At 37.8% G+C, this 11,782-nt stretch overlaps 1 pseudogene; it reads right to left on the bottom strand.

Moving 5' to 3' along the window:
• Positions 1-2,959: 2,959 nt before the first annotated feature.
• LOC139778466 (UBX domain-containing protein 7-like) lies at positions 2,960-8,138 on the bottom strand (annotated as a pseudogene).
• Positions 8,139-11,782: the final 3,644 nt, after the last annotated feature.

Consider the following 11,782-nt stretch of genomic DNA (forward strand, 5'->3'; position numbering starts at 1 on the left):
TAAAAATTTATTTAAAATTTTTATGCGAAACGTTATTAAAAAATAGTTACAAGGGTTCCTCTTTCCGCAGAAGTCACTCGCCCGACTTGTTTCACTCCTCGACGTCCGATGACTCTATTCGGTGTCTGAACGGTTGTAATTCCCTTCTCATCCATATTCCATATGCAGTGACCTTGGAAATGCCCGGAAATGCCTTGGAAATGCACCCGGACTGCTTACTGACGGATTAACCCCAAACACAAGTTTCAGGTTTGATCGCCCACGAAATATTAGACATCAACGATAATGAAAAAACTACACTGGATTCGTGTTCAGCATGCATTACTCTTTATAATCACGTACCTCGAGATTTGGAGAGCAAATATTATTGCAGATATTACAAAATTTCCACGCGCAGAAAATGTAACTTTCACCTTCCGAAAACACGTTTGCCCTCGTAAAAATCATAACACGGCAGGTAACCTGCCGAAACTCCGTTGGTCACATGGGTACCATAAGCAGCGTTTACAATGTTAATAGCGAGTTCGCACAATATACAGGTTCCGAGATATTTGATTTGACGGTTCAACCCCGTAGACGGTTAAGCCCCGGTATCCCTTACCTCTAATTTAAAAAAAATACAATCAGTAAAAATAAAAATACATATTACACGAGTCTGAAAAAGCTTTCGACCCGAGGTGCACACGATATTTTTCACAACACCTTTACGAAAATGTTCGACTTCCATGCCTGTAGAAAGGAGCGAGAGTGGCCAATTTCACGCCAGGGCTTACTTTCCTCCCTAGGGAAGAAAATTTATACTTTTCACCCGGTATAGCGGGCGGAAAGTAAGCCCTGGCGTGAAATTGGCCACTTTCGCCTCTCTCTACAGGGATGGAAGTCGAACATTTTTCCGTGGAGGTGTTGTGAAAAACATTTTGTACACTGTACAAAAATAGAGGTACATATATAAAGTACTTTTAAACTTTAACCCTTTTTGTAAAAAAATAACAGCAATAAATGTAATGTTGCTGATTACCACAGGAAACATACGGTCTCGGCTTTTTCACAAGTGACTAAGTCCTTTTTTTTACGTTACACAGATATGTCGAAACAAAGTATACTTTTACGTGGGGAAAATATTTAATTATGCAACAAGGATGGTCTTGTTCAAGAAAGAAAAAAAGAACGTTAGAAAAGGCGCTATTAGAATTTTTACGAAGGAACAGTTGGTTTTTTTCTCCTCCGCCCGAGACCGTATGTTTTCTATCGCGCTACAATTAAAAATGTATTAATATACCGGTTATAACAATAGCGGCATCGGGGGGAAGCCTAGTGGTTTCTTATTGTCGGCGCTTAATTGCGGGTTAAAACATATTTGTAGAATGATGAGCTCGCCCACGTGTATGCTCGCACATACATAATATTCGCCTTTTTTGTGCGCTTGATGTTACCGGAAGCAGCGACGGTAAAAATAAACGCGGCGAAAAGGGTTACAAAGTGAGCACACCTCTCTCTTTCTCCCGTTCATAAAAGAGAAATAATGATATAGAACGCACGGTCGGTCATTCGTTTCCACGAAAACAGTCAGTTTTCCCGCACTATTATGCGATAAACGTTGCGCTGACGCCGAGCACGATAATAAAAAATAAAAAAAAATAAAAATAAAAGGACATTGCGGTAACACATACATAGCATTGGATAACGCCCAGTTTAATGCTTGTTACTTCGAGTGTCATACGTGATAGAGAGAATTGCTATAGAATAATAGATTACTGCCTGTTTTATGTCACATACGATTTCCTTATAGAATATTGCAGTGTTCTCGAACTTTAAATCACATAGTGATTTGAGTACATATGAAGTACATATTTAAAACTAGCGAAAATAATCGTTTTCTTAAAAAGGATTGCACATAAGTAAACAAAAAAGAAATAGGAAAGTATGCATTTTTTACATGTCGTGTATCTAATGACGCTTATTTAGAACAAAAGGATAGGAAAATGTATTATAGTCACACGACTTGTTGGAAAGATTTAAAAATCTGAGTCCTCACTCGTAAGTTATCGTTTGCACAGAAAAATGTACTTACAAATTAAGCGTGATTTAAAATTTGAGAACACTGCAATCGTTCAAACATCTCGTGAATACATTTTCAATTGAATAATACATTAAGACAAACAATTTTTACAGTTCGAACATGCAATTATCTTGTAAGTTATGTCAGACAGTAATCTCGATATTTCGGATAGAAGATAATTAAAATAGACTTTATAAATTTTGTTAGAATGCATCTCGCGTTTAGAAAAGTAAACAAATAAGCTGCTCCTCCAGACACAACGTTTTAAATGCTCCGATAATCTAAATGTGAGTAGTTCTAAATGTAAGTATATCAGCTCGTTGTGCATTAGCTGAAAAACGTAAGACGAAAGAAAAATAGGCGTTCAACGGTCACTGTAAAATTGATTGCGTGTGACATACACTTAACTAAAGGTTCTTATTTCCTAATATGAAACTTTCCTTACGAGAATAATACCTATCCGAAATAATACTTAATATTTTGCTAACGCGATTATCTACATATAACACTAAAATTAAAGATTTTTGGTTTCTTTTTGCATTACGCTAAACCATATTTCAAAATGTAAAATTTAAATACTAAAACTTTCTCTAATTTTATTTGATCAGCTATATTATTTCGTTTTGGCGGCGTTTTCGTAGAAAAACTATTCCACTCCTTGGAAGAGTCAGATGTAACTTGTGAACTTTCGGGAGATGCATGTGTGCTTAATGCATCATTTAAATCAAATATCAGACTGTCCACAGTAATATTTTTGTAAGTTTTCATACATTCTCCCGTTCTAGGATCTACAATCACCAAATAAGGATATGCCATTACTTTGTAAAAATCTATATAACGTTTCCCGTCCAAAGTGTTAGACAACACCTAAAATTAAAAGCAACAAATGTAACTCGATGAATCAGAACGTCAACTATAGAAAGTGACATGATATTCAGGTGACATGACATACTTGCCACAAGATAAAGTGATCCTTCACAATTTCTTGGATATGCTCGTTGGACCACACGTCTCTATTGAGAATCTGACAAAAAAATTCCTGTGGATCCTGAACATTGACGAGCAGCCAACGATTTAAAGTTTTTGCGTGGTCCCGTGCTTCCATGAAGGAGCCTAAGAAGAAAATATCGCATGGTGGTCTAAATAGATCTTCCAGTCGCTTCGTTTTCTTTTGAGATATATGCTTTGTGCCAGTTACTCTGCGAGTCATCTCTTCCTCTTGTCGTCCTACATTAATTACCAACATGTAATAATAATAATAATAACTTATTAACTTCAACTTACATGCCAAGAAGTAGATTTGAAGAAACTTGGTTTAAAAACTTAACATCCTCATACCATCCATGCAACCATCCCACTTAATACACCTATTCTTAATTGTCCAGTACGTATACATATTCTAATTGATATAAGTTTTAGGACAAAATGCGTACGGGTTTCTGCCGCAAAATCACGGAATCTGTCATACACGTTGTTCGACAATTGTGGCAATGAACAATATCGGCTCCGGAGGCACTAGCGTCTCACGCGTGGGTAATATAGGAGCCCTCACGGGCGGCTCGGGATCCGCGTTCTCGGTCTCCGGCGGTCTGCCACCCTCGAACATCAGGCTAATTGCCATCTCCACGTTTCCATCGGCCAACGTCAGGTACTGCTGGGCCGTCGCCTCACTTTCGCCTAAACCAGAGGACACAAACATGAAAAACGCTCGGGTACGTCGGAACAGCATAATGTGCCTAACATTTACACCCTCGGCATTGTCGCGATTCACACACGGACTCGAAGAAAAGCACTGTCGCACTCGTATTCGCGATGCTGTCTGAGTCGCGCTATTTAACCTGAACGATAATTCTCGCGCTGACGCACGGACGATGTAACACTTACCCGTCACCTCGATCACTTGGATGATTGGGCGGCGATACCGCGCAAGATGAATGCCGATTGTTGACTTTGAACACTGAAGGAAAATAACTCGTGTCGCGATCACTCGTTGTTAACGTGCACATTGACAAGATGTCCGACCGCCGACGTCCGACTTCGTGTTCGTAGCTTCGTGCGCTTCGTGCCCGATCGACTCTCATCGGGGCGACTTCGGCTCGCCTATGCGCGCGCATCAACACGCCGCCTTCGGACTTAGCCGATTCGGCGTCGTCGGTGAAAGCAACACGCCGCGAGCGGATTTTATCTTCTGATCCGTATTAATTTATATATTCTGAGTAGTATATACGAGAATTTACGAAAAATAATATACTACTGTGAGATATTACAAGTACATCCTGCAAATTTACAAAAAATAATGTATACATATATCCTAAAGGATATATATCCTTCAGAAGATCTCGTAAGATATCTTATGCAAAGCCAACGGATATGGCAGAATATTTAGATATCGTGAGATCATAATAGGATATCTCACGATATCCTATTGGAATATCCCGGGATCACCTGCTGTGATATCTGTGGGATCGTATTTGGAAATCTGGACCAATTTGGGATATCCTCAGGATACAGTGTGCTGTGTGGGACATATGTATATAAAAAATTGTTTTGCAATATTTTATAATTTTTACGATGTCGCATTATTTTCAGTATCTTATTTATAAGTAAATGAAATATTAAAATTAAATTAAGTAAATTAAGGATTAATCGGATACAAAATCTATTTTGTAATATTTTATGAATTTATAGATTCTTCTAATTTGAACATTAAGTTTATAATGCGATTTTTATCCATTTTTGCTTTTTACAAAATGTAATTATCTTCTTCCTAAAATTGAAATATCTTCTTATAAGAAGAAAATATTTTTATATGTAAGTGATGGTATCTCGTGTTTATGGTAATTGGAATTATTTTCTGCGAAAGAGGAAGCCATTTTTCATGTGCTATGGAAATTGTGAAGAAATATATAAAGTCTGCGATATTATCACGTTGCTGTTAGCCATTATTTTCACAAATATTATATTATTTTTATTATCTTTTTTATATAATAAATAAACTCTCTAAATTTTTTCGAGTGAAATATCATTCTAATCGAGTGAAAATTCATTTGAGCAAAGAGTGAAAATTGAACATATCTTATCGAGTGAATATTGACTCGGTATGTTGAGTGAATTAGATCACTCGTGCGCTCGAGCGAAATATGACTCGTGTATTTGAGTGAACTTGCACTCCATTGCAGAGTGCCTTCTTCAGGTCTAATTTTGATGTTCGCTCGTTTTTAGAGTGAAGTTTTACTCTCATTCGAGTGTGCAACATCGAGTGATTTCTTACGGTAATTCACTCCCTCACTGGGGCGAAGCAACCCCAGCAAACATGTAACGTACATGTTAGTTGTAATTTCCTACTCAACAATATAAATGCAATATAACATATGTATTATATTGCATTTATATTGTTGAGTAGGAAATTACAACTATAACCTGTACGTTACATGTTGCATTGTATTTGCTGGGAAAGCTTGAGAAAATTACCTAAAAAATTAGTTTCCTAAAAAAATGAGTAGAAAAGCATTATAAAGAAATTTTAATGTAATCAAATTTACATAAATGACATAGCACTTTGAACCAAAATTTTTATTTATTAGGAGAAAGGGCAGGCAAGGCTAGTTACAGATTACATCCACTTGACTTTCGGGTTTATTAATTTTCAATTAAAGTAAATACGATTACAAAAACGATTTTAAAAAGAGTTTTCAAAAAGTTTATAAAGTAAAAAAGTAATCTTAAAAAAGTAATCTTAAAAAGTAATCTTAAAATTAATGCAGGTACAAGAAACACAGAAACTTAAAATCTTACGAACGTAAGCTTATACTTTGCATTGAATGTGCAAAGTACAAAATAAAAATGAATACAAAGCTTCAACATTTTAATTCATGGATTCTTAATCCAATTCTGAATCAGAGCTGAAAAGACAAAGTAAGAAAAGATTTAGTATTTTCTTAAAATGAAAAATTAGGTACATGAATAATTAAAGCAATTATGGAAGCTTACTCAAACATGGTCTCTGCTGATTCTGACTAAATTTCTACTGCACTTAAAATACAATTTAAACTGTCGCAGCAACTCTTGGGGGTATTAAGTCCATTGTAGAGAATGGATTTAAAAAAGTTGTAGAAGTTTAGAAGAGCGGCTGCATAATGTACGTCAAACATGTAGTGTAATTTAAAGCCTGTCAAAGGCACGCAGAGGATTGTTTCCTACAGGAAACAAATGACTTTCAACTTGGATAAATAATGGGCCTTTCCTTTGGTCCATGTTTGTGCAGCATAGTAGAAATGGCTGCTTGTGCAAAGAGCCTCTCTCAGAGATTTTAGCATTTATATCTTCATTTGCCTGCAAAAAGGAAACAAGAGATATTCAGAGATAAACAATAAACGTGTTATTTCAATCTGTTTGCTAAGATTTACTTACACCTATGAACTGCAAGAGGCTTGGATGTGGAACTGAGTTGATACGAGCCACCTTAAGGATTAATCGGATAGAAAGATATTCGTAACATAATATATGTTGCCGAGATGTTTCGAGATGTTCCTTGTCTTAATATTTCGTGGTTCTGAAAAGAACCGATTGTTTTGCTTGGCCCTGGAGCGAATTTTAATAATTCGTCCAGTAACCATTTCTCTCGATCACCTGATGCAGTCGTCGATCGATGGACTGACGAAGATTGGTAAAGAATTCAGGTTCGTCCCGAAGCGCTTCCCATGCATTCCTCGCATGCTCAAACAGAGCTTGTCTGGTTCTCCCATGACCAGGATCCCACGTATTCACAATTTTAGCCCAAACATTTTCTATTAAATCGAGATCCGGAGATTTAGCTGGCCAATTAAGGACGTTCTCCGGTCCTTATACTAGAGAAAATCGATTTTCTTTAGATTTTCTTGAAACTGTGAATATACGTTAATTTAGGTGTGCTTTATGCGTGGTATAAATTTCAGTACCTCTTCCGGTATAAAAAATAAAAATACTAAGCCTCAAAGTTTCAACTTTTACTAATGAAAAGGTTTTCCAGGCCAAACGGTAAGAGATACGATGTTGGTCAAAAGGACCAAAGTTGCTCCTCTCGTCGAGTTCTATAAGGAAAAAATGCCAAAATTAAAAAAAATTAAATTAAAAAATTTTTTTTGGTAAAAATTGAAACTTTGAGGCTCAGTATCTTGATTTTTTATACCGGAAGAGGTACTGAAATTTATACCACGCATAAAGCACACCTAAATTAACGTATATTCACAGTTTCAAGAAAATCTAAAGAAAATCGATTTTCTCTAGTATAAGGACCGGAGAACGTCCTTAAGAACCACAATCTATGGATGTTGTGCGAACCACCTTCGTACAATGTGGGCATTGTGAACGGCAGAATTGTCCTGAACTAATCGAAATATCGGTACTTCTTCTGCTGGGAATATATTTCGGACGTTGAGAAGCATAACGTTTTCCAAAATATCAATGTATTCCACAGCATTCATATGTACCGACGTTTCAATTAATTCACCTGGACCATATGCACTAATCCACCCCCACATTGCACAAGTGATGCGGCCACTTTGCTCTTGAGGAATAACATACCTCGGATCAAACCTGTGATCATCGGGTCTCCAAACACGAAGACGCCGATCAACTGCAGAACAAAAGACTTTTTCGTCTGTCCAAATAGTGACATCCGATTCTTCCACAGATGTCATTATCTCTTGCAACGCAAAAGCAACGCGATCTTTGCGATGTCTTTGCGTAAGCGCGATTTTTCGTGTAGCACGACGACAATGAACATGGGCTTCATGTAAACGTAGTCGTGCTGTCCATCGAGAATCGGTAACTCCAAGTCGTTAATGGCATTTGATACCGGAAGAAAAGGATTTAAATCTACCTGGTTGACTAAAGCATTATTTTGTTCCACAGTTGTTTTTCGTGGTCCGTGATTATGCTTACGATGATCACGCAGAGCTTCTTCATCACCTTCTTGCCATGCACGAATCCATTTTCTTACCGTCTTTTCGGAACATGGAATTATGGTGCAAATCTCTTCGAGATTTACACTTCCTTGCCACAAACCGATTATACGGCCACGCTGGATTTCGCTCAACATTACTGCACCAAGTCGCAAGACAAAATGCTGACTAAGGCAACTATGCACAGAGCTTTTGTTTAATGTCATTTGACAAAAGACGATCGCCACGTATTAGCGTCTTTTATTTGTTGACTCGACCCGATTCGGTCAGATCGAAAGTTCGGTTTGAAACTCGATGACTCTAAACTAGCATAACAGAAAGCGTTCCTTAACATCGATCAAAGATTCTTAGCATTATTGTGGCAGATTTTAATATTTTATTATCATTTTTCCGATCTTTTAATCTGACCCGAGTCGGGTCGAGTCAACAAATCGGAAATCGAAAACGCTATATGTTAGTGCACGATAGATCATATTATCAAAAGAAATGGCTATTGGACGGATTATTAAAATTTGTTCCAAGGCCAAGCAAAACAATCGGTTCTTTTTAGAACCACCAAATATTAAGACAAGGAACATCTCGAAACATTTTGGCAACATATATTATGTTACGAATATCTTTCTATCCGATTAATCCTCTATTTATTATATAAAAAAGATAATAAAAATAATATAATATTTATGAAAATAATGACTAACAACAACGTGATAATATCGCAGACTTTATATATTTCTTCACAATTTCCATAGCACATAAAAAAATGGCTTCTTCTTTTGCAGAAAATAATTCCAATTACCATAAACACGAGATACCATCACTTACATATAAAAATATTATATTTTTTTCTTATAAGAAAATATTTCAATTTTAGGAAGAAGATAATTACATTTTGTAAAAAGCAAAAATGGATGAAAATCGCATTATAAACTTAATGTTCAAATTAGAAGAATCTATAAATTCATAAAATATTACAAAATAGATTTCGTAATAGATTTCCGATTAATCCTTAATTTACTTAATTTAATTTTAATATTTCATTTACTTATAAATAAAATACTGAAAATAATGCGTCATCGTATAAATTATAAAATATTGCAAAACAATTTTTTATATACATATGTATTATACAGGGTGGCCCATTTTAAAAGAACCAGGCAAATATCTCGAAAAATATGAAAGATACGGAAAAACATTTCAGACAAAAGTTGTTTGGTTCGAAGGGGGACATAAGATAGTGCCATTGACGTGACCTTAGATAGTTATTTGAAGGTCACATGAAGGTCACTTTCAATTTCTTAAATAAAAACCCCTTTTTTATTACATATTCTTATAGCTTATGTCAAGAGCTTTCCAAAACACTATAATAAAGTATTTTTTTATCAAGTACTTTTCGAGTTATGAGGCTTGAAAAATACAATACCGCCGGCATTAGCATTACCCAAAGTGTACCACGTGGAGGTTGCACGGTCTGATTTACACCTCTGTTTTGTGTGTGTGTGTGTGTGTGTGTGTGTGTGTGTGTGTGTGTGCGTGTGTGTGCGTGTGTGTGTGCGCGTGCGCGTGCGTGCGTGCGTGCGTGTGTGTGCGTGCGTGTCCGTGTGCGTGTGTGCGTGTGCGTGCGTGCGTGCGTGCGTGCGTGCGTGTGTGTGTGTGTGTGTGTGTGTGTGTGTGTGTGTGTATCAGAGAATAATGTCAACAGTGTCGTTCGAAGTATAATCCGGCATTTTGCGTATATCTTGGCCAGCTGAAGAAGGATACTAGTCACTAGCAATTACGCAAAATTTTGATAGGATGTTTATCAATTACACAAGACACAACAGACCTTTATTATTTCTTAACATGAAGAATAGATAGAAGGAGGTCGAAGTTGCAAAAGGACCCCGCACAAAAACCTATGGAAATGGGTTCTCGGCGAATTTGTCTCAAACTTTGGGAAAATGCTGTTCATGTCATCCTGATCAAAATTTCTCATGGCAACAACTCTCTTTAAAGCAGTATTTTAGTTCCAGGAGACCTCAAAGATGGATATTTTATTACGCGATCACAGATGATTTCACCCATTCAGCTTTCAGAATAATGATTGTGTGCGTGTGCGTGTGCGTGTGCGTGCGTGTGTGTGTGTGTGTGTGTGTGTGTGTGTGTGTGTGTGTGTGCGTGCGTGTGCGCGTGTGCGCGTGCGTGTGCGTGTGCGGGTTATGCGATACACACACGCACACGCACACGCACGCGCACACGCGCACACGCGCACACGCGCACACGCGCTCACGCGCACACGCGCACACGCACGCACACGCACGCACACGCACGCACACGCACGCACACGCACGCACACGCACGCACACGCACGCACACACACGCACACGCACACACACACGCACACACACACACACACACACACACACACACACACACACGCACGCACGCACACGCACACAATCATTATTCTGAAAGCTGAATGGGTGAAATCATCGGTGATCGCGTGATAAAATATCCATCTTTGAGGTCTCCTGGAGCTAAAATACTGCTTTAAGGGGGTCATCCCGTGTGACGAGTTCAAAAAATCGAATTTTTTGCATATATTGAATCTATAACATGTGTAGAATATGTGGGCAAAGTGATTTTTCCAATATTCGAAGTCGTTGGAAAGTTACAGCAGTGAGAAGGCAAGGTGTTTGAAGCGCGCGTTCGAGGGACGCTACTCTCCCTAAACACACTTTCGAATAACAGTTAGTTTAGTCTTGGCTTGTCATTGAAGAGCGTAACAGGTACTGAATCTGTTCAAAAACTATATTTACAGTGCGAGTTATTATTTCCTCCCTAGGGAGGAAAGTGGTTACTTTCCACCCTAGGGAGGATTGGCCACTCGCCTTCGGCTCAGGCGGCAAACTTTACACTCGTCTGAAAAACGCTACTTTCAGACGAGTGCACTTGCTGCACAATATACTATTTTGCAATTAGTGACAAAAAAGGAAGCAAATTCAGTCATCGTCATGCTGAAAGATTGAAGAAACAAAAGTTTCATGGAAATCGCCACTCGTTTGAGAATGACACAGAATTCACATCCGCATCAGCGAAAAAACTTATAGGAAGTATGAACATGGAGGTGCCCGTAGCCTCAAATTTTTTATATTGTATTTTCGAATTTGCATTTGTGTTTTCTGCTATTTCTTCAAGTGTCATATGCAAAGATTGCAAAAGTGATGTGACTTTTACGCAATCAAGCTTACGAGGCTTGGGTTTCAAAATTATTTTTTCGTGCAAGTGTGAGAAACAAAAAACGATAAACTCGTGCCCTATGGTACAAAATGCGTGTGAAATTAATCGACCTTTTGTTTTTGTGATGCGCTTGTTAGGCATTGGTCATGAAGGAGTGAATCTTTTCTGTAGCCTAATGGATATATGCCAAGGTATCGGAAATTCAACATATACCGCACTCTTGGAAAATATTCACACAGCCGCATCTGCAGTTTTCGACTCTGTTCTATCATTTGCTGCTATACAAGAGAAAGATATGAATGAAAAATCTAGGAAGCTACGAGACGAATTGACAGTTTCCGGCGATGGTACTTGGAAAAAACGAGGTTTTTCATCTTTGTTTGGTGTTTCTACACTAATCGGAAAGTATTCCGGAAAAGTCTTAGATGCAATGGTCATGAGTAGCTTTTGTGGTGGATGCAATTTGTGGAAAAGTAAAAAAAATAGTGATCCAGCAGCGTACGAAACGTGGTATGCATCTCATGAAGCTAAATGTACCATAAATCACACTGGAAGTTCCGGTAAA

Source organism: Temnothorax nylanderi, unplaced genomic scaffold (assembly GCF_030848795.1).
Source record: "Temnothorax nylanderi isolate EJ_2023f unplaced genomic scaffold, tnyl_v1.0 TNYL_tig0184_pilon, whole genome shotgun sequence".
Lineage (NCBI taxonomy): Eukaryota > Metazoa > Arthropoda > Insecta > Hymenoptera > Formicidae > Temnothorax > Temnothorax nylanderi.